Source organism: Helianthus annuus, chromosome 5 (genome assembly GCF_002127325.2).
Source record: "Helianthus annuus cultivar XRQ/B chromosome 5, HanXRQr2.0-SUNRISE, whole genome shotgun sequence".
Taxonomy (NCBI): Eukaryota; Viridiplantae; Streptophyta; class Magnoliopsida; order Asterales; family Asteraceae; genus Helianthus; species Helianthus annuus.
This window is the reverse complement of record NC_035437.2, coordinates 60,136,550-60,156,830: the sequence shown is the minus strand read 5'-3', so window position 1 is coordinate 60,156,830 and position 20,281 is coordinate 60,136,550. Positions and strand designations below refer to the sequence as shown.

General features: G+C 39.1%; 1 pseudogene; it reads left to right on the top strand.

The window, feature by feature from the left end:
- The first annotated feature begins 15,245 nt into the window (after positions 1-15,245).
- LOC110943076 lies at positions 15,246-19,637 on the top strand (annotated as a pseudogene).
- The last annotated feature ends 644 nt before the right edge of the window (positions 19,638-20,281 follow it).

Genomic DNA, 20,281 nt, shown 5'->3' with positions numbered 1-20,281 from the left:
ATCCTTAGGTGATAACCACAACGGGAACTTCGGTTCCGAATCCGCTTTGAAAATTAATCATCTGTTCTAGGATGACTGATTACTAGGTTTTGAACCCTCTATTATAAGGTTTTGAACCCTCTGTTATATGGTTTTGAACCTCTTTGGATTTCAAAAATCCCGTCAAAGTTTTGGGTTAATAGTGTGAACACGTGCGAACTGGAAGAGTGAATGCCTGTACCCTGGGTTTTCTGTCTAAGGCTAGAGTGTTCGTACAAATCCACATAATCGGACCAGTCACTCTTACCTGGGAACTCTTGGGGTGAGTGTTCACTTATAGGCGAGCATGTCTTCGCGATACACTAATTCTGACCCATTTACTTTGACTAGACATTTCACGTCGCTTATTTGCTTTGCGATGCATAACCGCCATCTTTGCTTTTGATTGCTTTTGCTTCATCTCATTCTCTTCATCCAATCATCTCACTCGTTTCATTTCATGTTTTTCTCTTCTAGAATGCCTCCTCGACGCGACAACCAAATAGCTACTGCCGAGCTGGCGGAGATTATTGCGCAGCAGATGGCTGCTCAATTTCCGAATCTCTTTGCTCAATGGAACCAGGCCAACAACAACAATGGTACATGCAAATACAAGGATTTTAACCAGGCTAAGCCACTCAAGTTTAGTGGTTCTGAAGGAGCAACTGGGCTTCTTCAGTGGTTCGAGAGCATCGAGAACACTTTCCGTCATGTGCAGTGTCCTGACAATCGCAAAGTCGAGTTTTCTTCAAGCGTGTTTCAGAAGAGGGCTCTTACGTGGTGGAATGGGGTTATGAGAGATCAAGGTGCAGAAGTTGCTCTAGCTCAGACATGGGCTCAACTGAGAGCTCTTATGATGAGGGAGTTTTGTCCTCGTCATGAGCAACGAGCGTTGGAGAAAGAATTTGATGTATTGAAGCAAGATAGTGGCGAGCACAGGGCTTATACAGACAGGTTTGAGGAGTTGAGTCTTCTTTGCCCAACTATGGTTACCCCACTCGATAAGGCCATCGAAAGGTACATCGACGGCCTACCTGACTCAGTACAAGACATTCTCACTGGTAGCAACCCTACCACACTCCGTCAGGCAATCGAGTTATCAGCGACACTGACTGAGTCGCAGATCCGAAAGAATAAACTACACAGGAAGGGTGACAAGGGCAAGAAGCAGTCGGCTGACAAGGAGGATAGTAAGAAAGGTCAGAACAAGAAGGGAAAGGACTCTGGTTCCTCAAGGGGGTCAAGGAAGCGTAAGGCTTCCCAAAATTTTGCTGTCACTGCCCAAGCAAACCAGGCAGCTCCCAACCAGCCTCCAGCAAAGAAACCCTACTCAGGAAGTGCACCTTTGTGCAATCGATGCAACAGTCACCACCAGCCACAATATCAGTGCCGTTTCTGTACAAACTGTGGGAAATCAGGTCATCTTGCCGATGTTTGTCGGTTTGCTCAAAATCACGCAGTCCAGAACCCTGCTCAACAGGTCGCTCAGCAACAGGGTCAGGCTGCACGACCAAACTACCCACCAGGTGCTTGTTATAATTGTGGGGATCTGACCCACTACAGAAATCGGTGTCCAAGGCTAGCCAACCAAAACCAGAATGCAAACCAAAATCAGCCACAGGCTCGAGGTCGAGTCTTTAACATGAATGCACAAGAAGCACAAGCAGACAACGAAGTGGTGAACGGTACGTTCTTTATTAATAATCAGCCAGCATCTGTTCTTTTTGATTCGGGTGCCGACAAGAGTTTCGTGTCATTGTCTTTCGAGACAATGCTTCGCGTGTCTAGAACGAAACTAGGTAAACCTTTGACAGTAGAGGTTGCCAGTGGTGAACCCATTGTTCTAAATTCTGTTCTACGCAACTGCCAGTTGAATCTTAACGACCATATTTTTCCTATTGACCTCACGCCAATGCAACTTGGAAGCTTCGACGTTATAGTGGGAATGGATTGGTTATCCAAGCATCGCGCAGAGATAGTTTGTTCTGAGAAGATTGTTCGTGTGCCGCTGTCTACAGGCGAGATCCTACAGGTTCGTGGTGAGAAGCCTGCCGGTGGACTCAAACTCATGTCTTGTTTTAAAGCACGGAAGTATCTGCGAAAGCACTATGTGGCTTTCTTAGCACATGTTACAGCAGATAAAGGCAAGGGAAAGTCTATTTCAGATATTCCTGTCGTTCGGGATTATTCCGAAGTATTCCCTGAAGACTTACCTGGTCTACCTCCAGCACGCCAAGTCGAGTTTCGTATTGATCTCGTACCTGGTGCAAATCCCATTGCCAGAGCTCCATACCGTCTTGCACCGTCTGAGATGCAAGAATTATCTAAACAGCTGCAGGAGCTCTCCGACAAAGGTTTTATCCGTCCTAGCTTTTCACCCTGGGGTGCTCCCGTTCTTTTTGTAAAGAAGAAGGATGGATCTTTTAGGATGTGTATCGATTATCGCGAGCTTAACAAGCTTACCATCAAGAATCGATATCCCCTACCTCGCATTGATGATCTTTTTGATCAATTGCAAGGCGCTTCTTACTTTTCAAAGATTGATCTACGATCTGGATATCATCAGCTTCGTGTACATGAAGAAGACATTCCCAAGACAGCGTTCCGTACTCGTTATGGACATTATGAGTTCACAGTCATGCCATTTGGTTTGACTAATGCTCCTGCTGTTTTCATGGACTTAATGAATAGGGTCTGCAAGCCGTATTTAGATAAGTTCATCATCGTTTTCATTGACGACATTTTGATATATTCTAAGACGCGAGCTGATCATGAGCAACATCTTCGTCTTACATTGGAACTCCTAAAGAAAGAACAACTTTTCGCCAAATTCTCCAAGTGTGAATTCTGGCTTAAAGAGGTTCAATTCTTAGGACATATTGTCAACGAACAAGGTATTCATGTAGATCCCTCCAAGATCAGTGCGATTAAGGATTGGGATACACCTACTACCCCTACTGAAGTTCGTTCTTTTCTTGGTCTAGCGGGTTATTACCGCCGCTTCATAGAAAATTTCTCGAAGATTGCAGTTCCTCTAACTGCTCTAACTCAGAAGAACAAGCCATTTGATTGGGGAGTCAAACAAGAGGAAGCGTTTCAGACTTTGAAACAAAAGCTTTGCGACGCACCTGTCCTAACATTGCCTGAGGGCAATGATGATTTCGTCGTTTATTGTGACGCATCTAAATTAGGGCTTGGCTGCGTCCTGATGCAAAGAAACAAAGTCATAGCATACGCATCAAGGCAGCTGAAGATACATGAGAAAAACTACACCACTCATGATCTTGAGTTGGGTGCAGTTGTCTTCGCTCTTAAGATTTGGAGACACTACTTGTACGGTACAAAATGTGTGGTTTTCACTGACCACAAAAGTCTTCAACATATCTTCAATCAAAAGGAACTCAACATGAGGCAAAGACGTTGGGTTGAACTTCTAAATGACTACGACTGCGAGATTCGCTACCATCCTGGTAAGGCGAATGTCGTAGCCGATGCATTGAGTCGCAAGGAACGTATTAAGCTTCATTGTGTACGTGTCCAATCTGTTGTTCAAACCGATATCCAAGCCCGTATTTCTCAGGCTCAACAAGCCTGTGTTTCACAAGGTTTAATGGATAAGGAATTTCCTTATCACATAACACCTGCTCTTGAACTGAAAGACAATGGATCGTACTATTTCATGGACCGTTTGTGGGTCCCAAGCCAAGATGATCTTCGTACCTTGCTTATGGATGAAGCCCATAAGTCTCGTTATTCCATTCATCCTGGCTCAGATAAGATGTATAAGGATCTTCGTATTCAGTATTGGTGGCCTGGTATGAAGAAAGACATTGCCTTATACGTATCTAAATGCCTTACTTGTCTTAAGGTTAAGGCAGAACATCAGCGTCCTTCTGGTTTATTGGAACAACCAGAGATCCCAGTTTGGAAATGGGAAAACATTACTATGGATCTCATTACTAAACTCCCGCGCACAAAGAAAGGTCACGATGCCATCTGGGTAGTCGTTGATCGTCTTACCAAGTCAGCACATTTCTTGCCAATCCGTGAGGATTATTCAGCTGACAGACTTGCTCAAATCTACGTAGATGAAATTGTAGCTAGACATGGTGTTCCTTTGAGCATCATTTCTGACAGAGATGCTCGTTTCACTTCTCACTTTTGGAGAACCATGCAATCTGCTATGGGGTCTCAACTTAATCTGAGCACAGCTTATCATCCGCAAACGGATGGTCAATCTGAAAGAACAATCCAGACACTGGAGGATATGCTTAGAGCTTGTGTGATAGACTTTGGTGGTAGTTGGGATTCACATCTTCCATTGATTGAATTCTCTTACAACAACAGTTATCACTCCAGCATCAACATGGCTCCTTTCGAGGCTCTCTATGGTCGAAAATGTCGTTCACCAGTCTGCTGGAATGAGATTGGCGAGGCTCAGCTTACTGGACCTGCCCTCATTTTAGAGACAACAGATAAGGTAAAGAAAGTTCGTGATAACCTTCAGACAGCTAGAAGCCGTCAGAAGAATTACGCGGACTTAAAACGCAAGCCCTTGGATTTTCAAGTCGGTGATCGTGTATTACTTAAGGTCTCACCTTGGAAAGGTGTGATCAGATTCGGAAAGAAAGGAAAACTTGCACCTAGATATGTTGGACCATTCAAGATCGTCGAAAGAATCGGTAAGGTAGCCTACAGACTTGAGTTACCTCCTGAACTTGGAAATGTTCATCCAACCTTTCACGTGTCCAATCTCAAGAGGTGTTTAGCTGATGAAAACCTCCACATACCGCTTGACGAAATTCGTGTTGATGAAACACTGAAATTTGTTGAGAAACCGGTAGAAATCATGGAACGTGAAATCAAGTGGCTCAAACGCAAGCGCATTCCTTTGGTCAAGGTTCGTTGGGAATCTAAGCGTGGACCCGAGTTTACTTGGGAACGTGAAGATCAAATGAAGGCAAAATATCCGCATCTTTTTCAATCAGTTTCCTCTAAATAAATTTCGGGACGAAATTTCCACAAGTAGGGGAGACTGTAACATTTGTGCCTGTAATCATCATGAACAGTTCAATTATCAATAAAATAATGTTATTTGATCCCAATGGTTGTTTCATTGTGTTTTACATTTTTCGTGTTTTAACTTTCGTTCAATTTCAAAGTCTACATCGCTTTCTGGAGCATTATACGCAAACTGGTGCGTAAACGTACTCAGTTTAATGCGACAAATACTCCGGAACATCAACATATACTCAACATACCTTAAATAACCTTTACATAACTTAGAAATAAGTTTTGAAGGCTTTGGTATAGCAAAAACAACTTAATTCACTTACAGGGACTAAACTTGACAAACTGCGAAAGTATGCCAATTTGAACTGTAACGAACATTCCGGAACATGTCCATAAGTTAAACATACCATAAATATCCTTTACATAGCTTAGAAATAGGCTTTGAGGGGTTTGGTATGCCAAAACAAACTTTTGGATCATTCAGGGACTAAAAGTGTCAAAAAGTGCACAAGTTTGCACTTTCGCGCATAACTTACGTTCTAAATACATCCGGACATCCAAAAATTTATGTAAGCATCCTTATATTATGCCTTAGTGTTTGGCATGAGAAAAATCCATTCGTCGCGTCATTTGGATCGTCTTTCACGCTTATGCGCATTCCGTCGTAATTAAGCGAACATCGCGATCGTACGGCCAAACGAACCGACATCCGACATATTTTTGGGCTTGTTTCATGTCCACAATGTTTAGGCATCATTTTAGGGCCTTAAAGATAACTTTACAGGTCTTAAAGGGGCTGGAAATAGCTTAAAAACGCAACAGGGGCTGAATACGTAAATTCTGCAAGTGGTGCAGATCAGACGGGGCTAGGCGACCCGCGTAAGACCTGCACCCACTTTCACGCGGGCCGCGTGAACATGTCTGACAGCAGATTCTGCATTTAATGCAGAATCTGGCCTTTCGTTCGATCAAAGGGCGATGCCTTTTCACCCAAATGAAGGGCCAAGGGTCAAGTACACTGAATCTAACCCCTGGACACGTGTACGCACGAGATCAAAGCACGTTATTCGATAAAACGATCCTAACGGTTCCACCTTTCCTATAAATACCCCCCCCCCTTTTGTGTAAAAACCCACAAATCAGATCTAAATGCTCTAAGTTGATGCTTTTGCTTCATACCTGAGCTATTGGATCTTGATTAGCACTCGGGGACCCTCCGTAAGTCTTCTTTCGCTCTTTTATTCGCTTTTCGAGTCCGAAAGTCAACGTTTTGTTGACTTTCTGCATTGACCAGCTTTTGGTCGATGTGAAGTTCATGGAACTTCATAACGTGAGCGTGATCACGATGGTTATGGTCCGTAGTAACCATACCTACTGATCACCACGTTATCTAGGCTCAGTGACGAGTCGTAGTTTCGGCCAAAATGTGCATTCTTGCATATTTTGTAACCAAACTACTCGTGGGCATCAAAGCCGTTTGTTTTGATGTCAAACCCGTTTCTAAACTTAGTTAAGCATGTTCTAACATGCTTAGCTCGTCACTTTTAGTTTAGTGCTTATATAGGGTCGTAAGGTAAGCGATCTAAACCATCGCTTATACTTTCGAACCCGACCCATTTGGTCGGTCATTAGGACCTGACCAAACACATTAGGTGACCATAGCTATAACCTTCCGAGGATATACCTTGTGGTCACGATGTTAGGCGTTCCGAGCGCGTTCTACGCGAACGACGCGTTAGGGTAGCATAAGCTACCTAAACGGGTCGTGATGGACCGTAAGCACTTAGATTAGGTTTCATTTTAGTATGTGGGCTTTGTTAAGCCATATTACACGAGTCTCCATACTCGTTTGGTTTACGAACCCGCGTACTGTCCGATCCTTCCGATTTGGTCCGGTATATTAACATAGCTACCAATTAGGTGCCGTTGATATTCCGTGACCTCTCGCATTACCTGGTTATTTCACAAGAACAACAAAGCAACCTCAGGTGAGTACATAGAACCCCTCTTTTACTGTTTTCCAAACTGTTTTGGGGTGAAACACATGTGCCTATCTGTTACATTCATGCTTTCCATGTTTTCACATCATATGCCTGCTATGTTGTTAGTACATTATAGTACATGATTTCATTACATTTCATGCTACGTATGCCCATTGTGTGCGTACTTAGTACATTGATTTACATTACATTTTCTGTTGCATATGTTTACTCAGCATATGGACACATTGATTTACATGAACATTTCTGTTGCATATGTTTACTCAGCATATGGACACATTGATTTACATGAACATTTCTGTTGCATATGTTTACTCAGCATATGGACACATTGATTTACATAAACATTTCTGCTTCGTATGTTTACTTAGCATACTTAGTACAATTGTTTACATCACATGCCTTCATTTTGTTATGACATTTGGTTTGTTTAACATGGGACAATACATTCATTAACATTAGCTACGCCGTTCGTTAGTAGGTAGTGGTACCATAGGAATTGACAACTCCCATTCCTGAAGTCCTGGGTTTGATAGGACTGGAAGGAATGACCGAATTCGATATACATAACTTAGATAAACCTTTAATTTGTTTAAGGGTTTATCGCCGCAGTCTCAAGGCTTGGATGTATGCATAGTTTACAATACCGCATAAATGTTATTATCAATTGAGCATGCATTTCCCGCAGAACATAACGCTGATTTAAACCACGTTTTACTTCAACGACTTGTTTTGTGCATATGGTTTAAGTTGATACATTTCGCTTACCATACATGATACATTTTGGGATTACACATTACATGATTTACATTGAATATAAACACGTCGACATTGACATACACATTTGGTGGTTTACATTTGAACATAAACATTTGACATGGTTTACAATAACACTTGACATTTGGTTTACACATGAACAATTTACATGGTGGATTGGTTTGGGTAAATTATTTAAGTAACGTGGCATATGTAATATGATACAAACATGGTGGATATGCCGCTGGTACTTCCTATATATAAATGTTTGTATGATATTACATACCGTGGCGTTATCTAAGTCATTTCAGTTTAGACACATTACACTTTACATAAGTAACATATTCTTCACAAGACATTATTTTCACAAACAACTTATCTTATTCAACTCACTTTACTTGGTTATTCGTTTAACCTTGCATTTATCTATACATATCCTTTGATGTTATCGTTTTTCAAATGGTTTACAAAGCAAAACAAATTACAAGGTTCATGACTGACTGTTATTGAACATTCTTTAAAACTCAAGTCATGAACCCCACTTTCACAAAACCTATGTATCTCACAGGCATTTTTATGCTGACGTACCTACTTTCACATGTGTTTTCAGGAGCTATTCCATAGGACGATGATCATGATTCTAGGGCGGACCTGTGCCTTAGAGCCTAAAAATGAAGTTTGAACTAGCTTAATTATGTTTTGATTTCCGTACTCTCTTTCCAAGACAATGTAACACCTTTGTTTATAAATAAAATACAACTTGTATGCCATGGTTATGAAACAATTTAATTCTGTCCACGACACTCCCCGGCGTTTCCGCCGCGGTTGCATGTTATACGCGGCCGGGGTGTGACACTCTGTTATTTGAATGTGGTGGCTACCGCAATTCAAGACCCGTGTTTTAGTGTCGTAGTTATTTACCAACCACCAACCCTGATTTGAAGGAATCAGACCCATTTTAAACCCAAGTATTGACCTGAAACCTATGTTTCTGACAGCTTCCCGTTGATTTTCGTTCAAAGATTCCATCAACTCCCCCATGTGCTTAAGAGCTAATCGCAAGGTTAGTTTCCCATCTGAAAGTGGTATGTAATTTTTGACCGTTGTTGACCTCTTGCGTGTTTTTGAGTCTTTGCTTGACCTAGCAACTGGGGGTCGTTGTGGTTTTTCAACAACTTGTGGGCTAGCACCCGACCTCGTTTTTTCCCAAGGTGGGTTATCAAAATCATCATCTGAATCTTATATCGTGGTACCTGACAAAACACCAACACATGAAGCCGATCAGCAAGTCAGACCTTTTAGTAATTAAAATTAGTTCATAATTTCAGTTTACCGTGTGCTACTTCTTTAGGCTTATTGACTGTTGGTATAACCGCAGCCTTTTTTTGTTTCGGTTGGATTCCAGCCTTTTTGTCCTTCCGCTTCTTACCGGTTTCGCTACCCTTCTAGCTCGCCTCGGCTGAAAGAAAACTCATAAAAGTTGATGTTAGTATTATGCATTGTGTTTTACCACAACAAACATATGGTTTGACGTTTGTTCATCTAACTTACATATGGGCATTTCACGATTTTCAAGGGGTTTCGACTGTAAATCAACATTTTTATCCATTACGTACGGAAACAGATTTGCAATGTCAGATAGAAGGGTGCCAGCAGGCGGTTGTTGTGCGCAGTCTTCTTTGTTGTCTACCGTTTTTGTAGTTTTGTTAATAGGTTCAACTGTTAGTAACAAAAAAACACAACTGGTTAGACAGCTAACTATATAAGTAACCCCCCACCCTTCACCGCCACAACTAACCGCACCTTGTAAAGGTGATGCTTCTTCTGTGTCTGATTCATCTAGCATAATTGGTTTGTCAGCTTTGTTTCTGAGTTTTTTTAAAGCCATTTTCCTTTTATTCTCTCACTCTTTCTCCGTTTGACTGAAAAACAGTTGTTTAGGCTTTATAAAACATAATTCCCAATCCATATTTCCCCTTATAAATCACAATTCATTAGGCTTTCCAAAGTTAACAAATCAAGCATAATTGTAAAACACACAGGTACCAGTTCATGAAACATAGTAAATCACATTTATGAGAAAACCCAGTAGCAATCAAAGTTTTTAAAACACAGTCCACAAACCCAACTTACTCATCTATAAAACCTAGACAAACTGACCTTAAAACACATCTGCCGGAAAACACATTTGAGTGAAAACCCATTAACAAACAGAGTTTTTAAAACACAATCCACAAACCCAGATTACTACACTATAAAACCTACATAACCTGACCATAAAACACATTTGTGGGAAAACCTATTAACAAAAAAAGTTTTTAAAACATAATCGACACACCCAAATTACTACTCTACAAAACATCCACAAACCCAAATTACTACTCTATAAAACATACATAAACTGACCATAAAACACATTACCCAATACAACCAATAAAAACACAGTCATCGACAATAAACGGTAATCCTACAAACGTTTGTTATTTAAAACACACACCTACGGTTTCGGCGACTTCAACTCTACTTCTGGTGAGTTCAACTTTTCTTTCGGCGACTTCAAGTCTGCTTCCATCCATCTTGTTTAAAGTCCCCTGTTTTTTGAATCTCTTCCATGCAAACATGAAATACTTCAATGTAGAACACGAATGAACCCTAAGCGCCTAGTAAAACACGGAACACAGTGTTAGGAACTGAGTTTGGATTGATTGTGATTTGTGTTTGAATTAAGATGGAATTATGAGTGAGTTATGCAGCGGAAATTAAATGGAAGCAAACTTTTCACAATTAAACAGAAGAACTACTTTCAATCATACATTTTCAACACAAAATCAAACGATTAAATTTATTTCAAACTTTGATTACAATGCATGTATGATTCGCAAACTCCCCCTCAGCCCGAGCTCAGTATTTGTTCGTGAAGGAAGAAGATGGTGAATGAGCTAAACAGAACAGTACAGAGTACTGTTCTATTTATAGGCACTAGCAAACTACTGAGCATCTAAGCTTACGTCACCATGAAAGTGACATCTAACCTCCTAACAAACTCATAACAACTGACCTATACAAACACTGCTATGCTAACTACTGATGTTACAATTCATTACATAAAGTAAACATAAACAGGTGCTGCATCCTTCCACTGTTGTGAACCCAGCAGTACTTGTCATGATAAGCAGTGCTTGAAACAAGGCAGTAGATTGAGCAGCAGAGCTTTAGTTCTTCAACAGACTTTAACTTGATCAGCAGTTGTAGGTCAGCAGTTTGCATGATAAGCGGATAGGAGGTCAGCAGATGTTGAAACCACTTTCAAGGGGAGAGACTTGCAACCAAACATCTGCTTATTCTGGATCCACTGCTCTGATCCAGTTTTGGCTTTTATTATTTGTTCCTTTGGCAGGGTTCAATCCCAACAATCTCCCCCTGGAACAAATAATGCCAAAACTCTCCATTATTGTAGATCTTTATTGCCTCATCAGCAGTTCCCTTATTTGCCCTTTGAGTTGTAATTCAATGGTTAAGGCATCTGTATCATCATCATCCCTGCTAAGTGGAAGATCAAGGAGATCCTGCAAAACTTCAAGACTCTGGCCAAGAGCTTGTTCCCTTGTTAATTTCTTCACTTCTCCACTAGACTTGAACACTGTCAGTGTTTGGGTCTGTTTATCAGTTTTCCACTTTAGTACTTTTGAGCCTGGTGGGTTTCTTGGGAGATTTTTATTTGATGTGGTATTTGGTGATGCTGGCCTATTCATGACTAGCTGAGCAGTACTTGCAGATTGTTCCAGTTCAGATTCTTCTTTCATCATTAACATAATTCCCTCTTTTACAAGGTCATTACTAGCAATTAGATCTTGAACTGTTTCAGCATCCAACTGGTTTTGACTCCTTCTTTTGTAGACAGTAGCACCAGCAGGAGCAGTGGTTCTTTTGGCTTGTAGCTTTGGTGGTCTTTTCGAGACCTCTGCTTTGGAGTAGTCAGGCTTTTGTGGAGCTGTTGGATCTTTCTTCCTAAGTTCTTCCAACCTTTTATAGGTGGCCCTGACCCTGGCTTCTCCCCACTTTGACACAGAATTCTTTGACCCATATTCAGCTGTTACCAGCTCCTCTTTCATTCTCTTCAACTCTAAGGCCTTGTCAGCTTCAACTTGTTTGAATTTTTCAGGAGGAAACTGCTTAACCTTATTCTTGATCATTTCATGAATCCTGGCTACTTCTTTTTCAAGCTCAGGAATGGTCCAGTTTTTGTACATGTGTTTCTCCCCCTTGTATTTCTTGTAGGTCATGATATTTTCAATGTAGTCTTTTCTCAGGGTCTCATCAGCCCTTTCTGAAATTTGTTGACTAACATTTTTGGTAAATTGCTCCATTGATCTGACCTGTGTAAGATGAAACTGATAGCTTTACTAAAATTCCCTATCAGATTTCCCTTGTTTATTTTTGTTAGCGATATCCTCTGTTTGCTTTAATTTCTAAATATTCTTCAATGTTGTTTGGCCTAGGATATCCTTTAACTGAAGGCAAGCTCCTTTTGGCAGGGTTATCCTCATAGTAGAAAGATTTGATTTCATCTCTAACTGCTATGAGTTCTAAAGGAAACACAACACCTGCAGGAGGTAATGGCTTTTGAATTTGAGTTGAAGAGAGAGGAATGGGTTTTGGAATTGTGACAAGTGCTTGGGATTTTGAAGCTGTTGATGGTGGTGATGGAGAATCATCATCTGGTATGATAATCCTTCTCCTTTTAATTTAGGAGAGGCAGATGATGTTTTGGGTGGAACAGTGGAGGTGATTTGAGTGGCAGTGGTTTGTGACTGACTAACAGTTGTTGAAACAACTGGTGTTTCAACCACTGTTGTCATTACAACAGATGTTTTAACATCTGTTGTCTTCTGCTTTATGGCAGGAAATGATGGTGGAGATGTTGTTTTTGAATGGTGATAAGGCAGTGGTAGTGGTGTGTGTTGAAGTGGTGTGTGTTGAAGTGAGAGCAGTTGTTGTAACAACAGAAGTACCAGCAGATGTTGGAACAACAGAAGTTTCAGCAACTGTTTGGGTGGAGGTTTGATGTTGGTGGCTTTTGGATGGTGGTTTTGAAGTATGCTTAGGAAGACTGGATGGTGTGGATTTGAGCTTCCTTACTTTTCTAGTAAGATTTCTTTTTGGAACAGGATTTTGATCATCCTTTTCACCAGAACAGCCCTGTGCATTCAGCTCCATGAAAGCTCTCTTCTCCTCATTCCACCTTGATAAATCTTTTGCCGCTCTATCCCTTTTTACACTTATGATACCATCATCAAGTGCATTCTGGGTAACATCAACCTTTTTGCTACCATCTGGCAAAGGAATGTTTCTGAGCATTGCATCCTTTTCTGGATCAAGATACACCCCATTATCAATCCCTTTCTTTATCCACTCCTTAATTTTCTCCCCCTTTTTGGCATTATCTGAGGGGATTTCATCAATATACAGAACTGTTGGAGGAGCAGTGCCAGTGGTTGCCAACAGATGTGTTTTTAGAGCCTTGATGTCTGCTTGTGTAGTTTTGAAACTAGACTCCATTGCTTCTCTGAGCTCTTGAACATGTTTGTCATGCTGCTGCTCAGCCATCTGTTGTTGTTGGTGGAGAAATGGTTGAAAAAGATTCCAGAGCTCATTTGTAACATCTGCTAGTGGTGGAACAGGTGCTTGATGTAACGCCCTGCTCTTTTGTACTTTCCATTTATAGAAAGTTTTGTTCGTATTTCTATTTTTGGAAACTTTGTGTTCTTGTAATCGTTCCGTTCTTTGTAATCATTATCAAACTGAGACTTGGATCATTAATGAAGCTTGTACTTTGTTAAATTTATGTTATACACACTCTATGTATGCTCGTATGTTCGACTTCGTGAATCAATCAATGTCTAATCGTTATTCTTGGAAACTATGTGCTAAACTTGAAATTAAACTAAACTTATGCCTTGAACGTGTTTTGAACGAGAATGATACTTGGTTATGACATTTATACGCTTAAATATACTTTGGTTATGATCACCATGCTTAACTACACCTTATACTATGCTTTTATATCAAAACAAGTCCCTAAACTCTCAAGTTTGCACCTAAAGGAACCAAATACAAACTTCAGGGACTAAAGTGTAACAAAATGAAAGTTGGGAGACCCATACCCGCCGCGTGACGCCTAGGACCCTCGCGTCACGCGAGGCCCTTGTTTCGGCAGATTGTGTTTTCTTGAGCTGTTGTGCACGAAATCCCATTAATCTAACCCACCCAATCACCTTTAATCCACCTCTAATCACCTCCAATCACCTTCTAACTCTTCCATTATAAATACCCACCTTCTCCAACCCATTTGACACTTTCACAACTCCTAAATCTTCACTAAACTACTCTCTAATCAGCTGAGAACCTGAGTTTTGGACAGATTCGTGAAGACTTACAAAAGTGAGTGTAACTTGCTCATTTCTCAACCAAATCACTTGGTTCTTCTTCCTATTGCTTTGTTATGTCCTTGGGTTTGAATCCTTGGTTTTTCCTTGGAAGAATCATGCTTGGATTTGCCCTAAAATGGACTGAAACTTTCTGTTTTGTTTATTATTAATCAACAACTTGTTATTTCTCATCCAACTTGTGTCTAACACATCTCACACCAATGTCCTAATGCTTACAACCTCTCTTATGGTTGGTTAAGCTTAAAAACATGGTTGAGACACTTAAATCAGAGGATTAAACCTCATAAACTTTCTGTTTTGTTAGGGTATTTAACCCACAAGTCATGTCATGCTTAGACTTTGATGAATGAGTGATTGTGGAACAACTTGGGTTGTTCCAACATAAAATCCTCACATGATTTGATGATTTCTTTTAGTTTAGATTATTTACATACTTGTATTAATCCTGGTTCTTGACCCTCCTTGGTTATCTTTACATCAAGTGAAGTGGTGAACGTTCAAGGGGTCCCTAAATGGAAGCATGTTCTTCCTACCCCATACATGACATCCATGAATAACTCGAGGTGCCTAAACGAAGATCTTAATCTTCTACCTCCTACTGAATTATTGAACTTAATAATATGTAATACTTAACTTAAATCTATACTACTTTAATAAACATATATGAAGGACAAGATGGTAATTCAACAAGGTGTTGAAAAAACAATTAATGCACAATGTACAAGTGTTAAGGCACGAGAAAACACAAAGAGTTTACCCTTCACCCGGATCATTATCAACCATCCATTGTTTTCACTTTTTTCACACGGATCACGATCTGAACGGCTGATATTCAATTCACACGGATCAACCTTTCCATTCCCTCCTATCTCTCACAACTCACACATCTCACATTCATCAGACCTTCTCTCTCGGGCGACTCAAGAACTTCATGCCAGACAGTCCATTTTCACTTCACACATATCATCACCATCCACCTTTGTCTCTCACATCTCACACTTGATTCCAAATGTGGAGCAAGTAAAGGGTGTAGCAACATCAGTCCCCATCAGTACCATCTACCGTCGGATTTCATATAGATTTGTAGGTGGTGTGTTGAGGACCTAACCGTCGCCTCCAACAATGGCGGCTAGGGTTTCTTACAGATCTGGCGTTTAATTTTCGGCAAGTTTTGGTAAATCGACGACCATAAATACGATATCAGGTGAGTTTTGGTTTCGATCGTTTAATTTCCGACCATATGAGTTTTTCTTTACGACTATGCTTTTTGTTCTAAGCAAGTGTACATCTCTTCTCTAGCCTTTCTCAAGATGCTTAAACACAGTAAGTACCAAATACTAGGGCTTCATTCTGTTAAATTGTTTATATATATATATGTACACACTGATAGCATACGTTGTTTCAGGGTTACAGATGTTTGTATATCACATCTTGTGAATAATTGCAAGCATATTGTTCATTTGAACTTGAGTGGATGTAAGGTATATTTCAAGTGCATTGCTGAAGAGACCTAAAAAATTAATATTATATCAGCATACTTTTCTTCTATTGCTCTTTGAATTATTTGGAGGTATATATTATTTGCTAAGATACAATTATGATGATAACAGGGTATATCAGATAAAAGTTTGCAAATGATTACCGAGAGCTATCTGCATCTGGAGTCACGGGATATCACTCGGTTTGTTATTTTGAAATATTATTGTGTGTGTGTATAAATATATATCAACATATTAACGTATGACCAGGTCCAAAAGTTATCAAATTAAAGTTTTATTTTTCTTTTTTTTTATTTTTCATTTTTTGCATTTTTTGGATGCTTGATTATGTAGGTGCGTCAAGATAACAGATGGGGGCTTGCAGCATGTAATGGTCAAGTGCTCTGGCCTCAAGAGCCTAAATCTTTATGCACTTTCGAGGTACAGCTGTGTTTACCAAAATGAAACTTTGACTCAGTTATGTCGTGTTGGGATAATCTGATTTATAAAGAATTCATTTATTTTGTTTAGCTTTACAAATGGAGTTTATAAAAAAATGTTACTTTTGGCCCATCTCAGATTCTTAGATCTTTGCGGTGCTTAGGTATAGATTCTTTATTTCATTTACCATACAAGCTTAGTTTATTGTTATTATTTACTGGATAGAAGTTTATGTTTTCACTTTCTGATGACAGAATCTATCCGATGAAGCGCTTTTCTCTATAGCCAAAAGCAAAAGCATTCGTACTCTCAACTTAACATGGTAATTCTTTGTTTTTATTTCAATCACACATGATCGTTATATACTTTTTCTTCTTATAATTAAGTAACGTTAATTTGGTTAAAGGTATGTGCGTGTCACTGATGCGGGTGTCATCGCTATAGGCCAAGGTTGCACACTTGCACTTCTCTTGAATTTTTTAGGTAAATTGATACATTCATCTCCATATCTTTTGAGCGATTGTTTTTTTTGTTTTTTATTACTTTTCAATAGTTTTTAGGAAGTTATTACGCTCTTAGCCTCTTATCATGGTTTCTCGATATGCACAAATGGGTTTGGGCTTGAGTTAGTTGGAGCCTTTGAGGCCCAGTTGAACCTAAGATCTAAAATAACTCACTCGCCTAAGAGTCGAGTATTGGTTGTGTCTGGAAGTTGCATTTGATCTGTATATGAAAGCCTGGTAGACCCAGTTGCCTGAACCTAATGTCTGTCTAAGCACACCTAGAGGTGCACAAATCTGTTATTTTGAGCAACTGGCTCCGTTAACCGAAACGGCGGTTATATTTACTGTAACCTTATTTTTCTTTTTAACCGTTTTTTTTGTATTTTTCAGTTATTCACTTTAACTCACTTTAACTAAAACGGTTAATAACCAATTTTGTCCCAGTTAATTAATTGGTTTTTTTTCCTATAAATTTTTCTATTTTTACAGTTAACCAGTATATTGGTTAAAACCTGGTTCCTTCTAAAAAATCCCTAACAGGTTATGAATCTACGGTTAAAAAACCCACTAATCGGTTACTCCTCAATTGGTTATTATCCGGTTATAGTTTTGGTTATTTAATCGTTTATTTTGTGCACTTCTAAGCACATTTATTTTTCAAATTCAGGCCTGGGCCCAACCAAACAGCTACATTCACTCTTTGTTTTTTTTTTCTTGACTTTTTTCCAACGGTCCAACCTATAGGATCGGCTTTTCTTGGCCCTGTTAGATCTGTTGTTTGTGCATCTTCATTAGTTTTAAATTTTTAAATATTGATGGTTGCAAAATATGCAGCTTGTTTGGAATCGTTGGGGTAACTGAAAAATGCCTAGAAGCCCTCTTGAAATTATGCTCAAACACACTCACGAAAGTTGATGTAAATGAATGTATTGGCATTAAGGTGAGTCAGATTTGACTTCACTGAACACTATATAACAGAATCCCAGGGATTCATATTGGTATTGTTAATTTAAGCAAAAAGGGCAATCTTAACTCAGAAAATATCTAAAAATGGAAATTTTATGCTTCTCATGATTTTTTTTGAACCGTATGACAATAAAGATCATTCGTTAACATTTATACCCTTGTAGAGACGTAGCCGGGAGGAACTTCTTCAACTGTTCCCTTATGTGAGATGCTTTAAGGTTCATAGTTAGTATATGGTTCCCTTGGATCATATATATCCTCCAAGGTATGTTTATGTTATTAATACCTGCTAGATAATGAATATTCCATATTATGCAATATGCACATTATTTTATCCTGAGTAAGTCCAAATAGTTTTGCTCTTCAGGCCCGAAATCTTTTCATTTTCATTCGACTTGTTATGAGCGTGCACATGTTGTTCCCTCAGTGGTCTCATGCTCACTCAAGCAAAGGTAAAGTAAAGTAAAGCTTATCATCATTCACCAATTTTCTTTTCTTTTTTTCTAGAATAAAGGTTTTTATATTTGCAACTTGACAAAATGTGATTTAGATTAATTTTATTTTAAGTTAATAGTGTAATGGTTATAACTAATGTTTTTAGAACCGGATCGGATAACCAACTGCGCGTCTTAGTGGTTAGCTGGTCTAAGTGGATTTAAAAGCCGGAAATAATATAAAACTTAAAACAATATACACGCTTTTCTTTATCCACGAGGTGGAGGGTTCAGATTAGCTAAATGTTTTTCGAACTAGACTGATAACAAACTGGCAGTTTTACTGGTTCTGTGGTCGTTAGAACTAATATAAAACTTAAAACTATATGCATGCCTCCTCTCTGTCCAAGAGGTGAAGGGATTGAGGTGCTGTTATAGGAGGTTAACATGAGTAGGTTTGTTTAGTGAGCCATTCTATAAAAATACATATAAATAATATATGAAAATGCATCCGTTTTTTTGTGTGGATTTGCAATTTTAGTAAGTTATGATACATTTGGTTCCCTATCCCCATAGGGCGTGGAATTCCTAAACAGGATACAACGGGCTGTGAATAGTAATTTCTCACCCTTTATGGGTCGTTTCGTCTTAGTAGTATTGGTTTTGTAATTCAAAAGGGGGTTGTGGCGCAGCTTGTTGCCCATTTGTTTGTAATTTGTTAGTTTGTCATTTTAATGAAGATGAAAAAATTAATAACAAAATGAGGTTTTGATAGAGAATAATATAAAAAAGTACCGGCTGCTTCAAATGGGACGGCTAAAGGGGCTTAACCGGACTGGTTCCATGCCTGGTTATTGGTCCAACCGGTTTTAATAACACTGGTTATAACTTATATTTGACCCATTATTAGTGTTTTGAAATTGGTTAAATGATCACGTTATCAATCAATGATGTCAGTTTTTATAAGTTATATGATTATGTTGAAATGATCAACTGATTTTGATTTTTGCAGGCCAACTCTTTTATACATTGTTTTGTTGGAGTTCAAAAGATCACATTATTACATGACTTGGAGATAGAAATCTGTAAAAGTGAAGGGGTCAAGAGCTTGAAGAACTTAAATTGGGACCCATTTTAAAACATCCACTGGTTGTGCATTATTTTTCTGTAGGACCCGAGGTCACAAAAATCTGCAAAATTACAAGTGAACAAATTGTTGCGTACCTCAGTCTGACTCCGTCGCAAAAAAGAAAAAGGAAGGACCTCCGTTGATGAACTATTGGATTTTATAGCAAAGACACAAAATAACCCGAGGAAATTTATGCATACGAGTTCAAAGTCCAGGATGTCTACTATTTAGTTTTGTTATTTAAATGTTTACTGGTTTAGCTAAATGTGATCAATATAAATAGTCAATGTGATTATATAAGTCAAATTGTCAACCAACTGTAATACGACCAGACCAACGTGTAATAAGTGGTGAATTGACAATTGTTAACAGAGTCTGCACTATCATACAAATGTTTATACAGGGCATACCCTACAATAACAATTTTTATATTATTTTTATTTTATATGATGTGTATGATCATACAATAATGGCAGACATAAATTTCACTTACCAATTTGCTACATCTTTGTCAGTAACTCTTAAGCATGCTTGTTTTTTTCAACTTATATAGACTAATATAAAAACAAATGTGCCTTCAAAGTTGTACGTTTATTAATTGTTTTTCTGTGGATGTACATTTCAGTATGTACGTTGGACGTATCATATGTGGAAGGTGATCTGAAGGCACTCTTCGAAAGAAGTGCAATGATGGATTAGATGTAAAGTTGATTCTTGATGACAACGACGATGGCAATTTTCATGAAAACAGTGGGAACAAAATGTTTTTTTTTTGGCCAGGAAGTTGTTCAGGGGCAAGACAATGTTTTCAAAGAAGTTATCGAGCCTTTAGAAAATGTGGCATAATGGATGGTTCAGGTAGAATGGGTAATGTGTCAAAACGGTTAAGGTAATTAGTGTGTTTACCCACATTTTTAAAACCCATCATAACATAACTAGAATTACACAATTTTCTTTCTTTTCTCCTGAAGCCGGTAACCGCCCATCGCACAATAACCACCAAACGCCATCACGAAACCACCAATCGCCGCACACCACTGATTCTCCGCCGCTGAAGAAGGCCGCAACCAACCCTCACATTCTGCTACACTGCC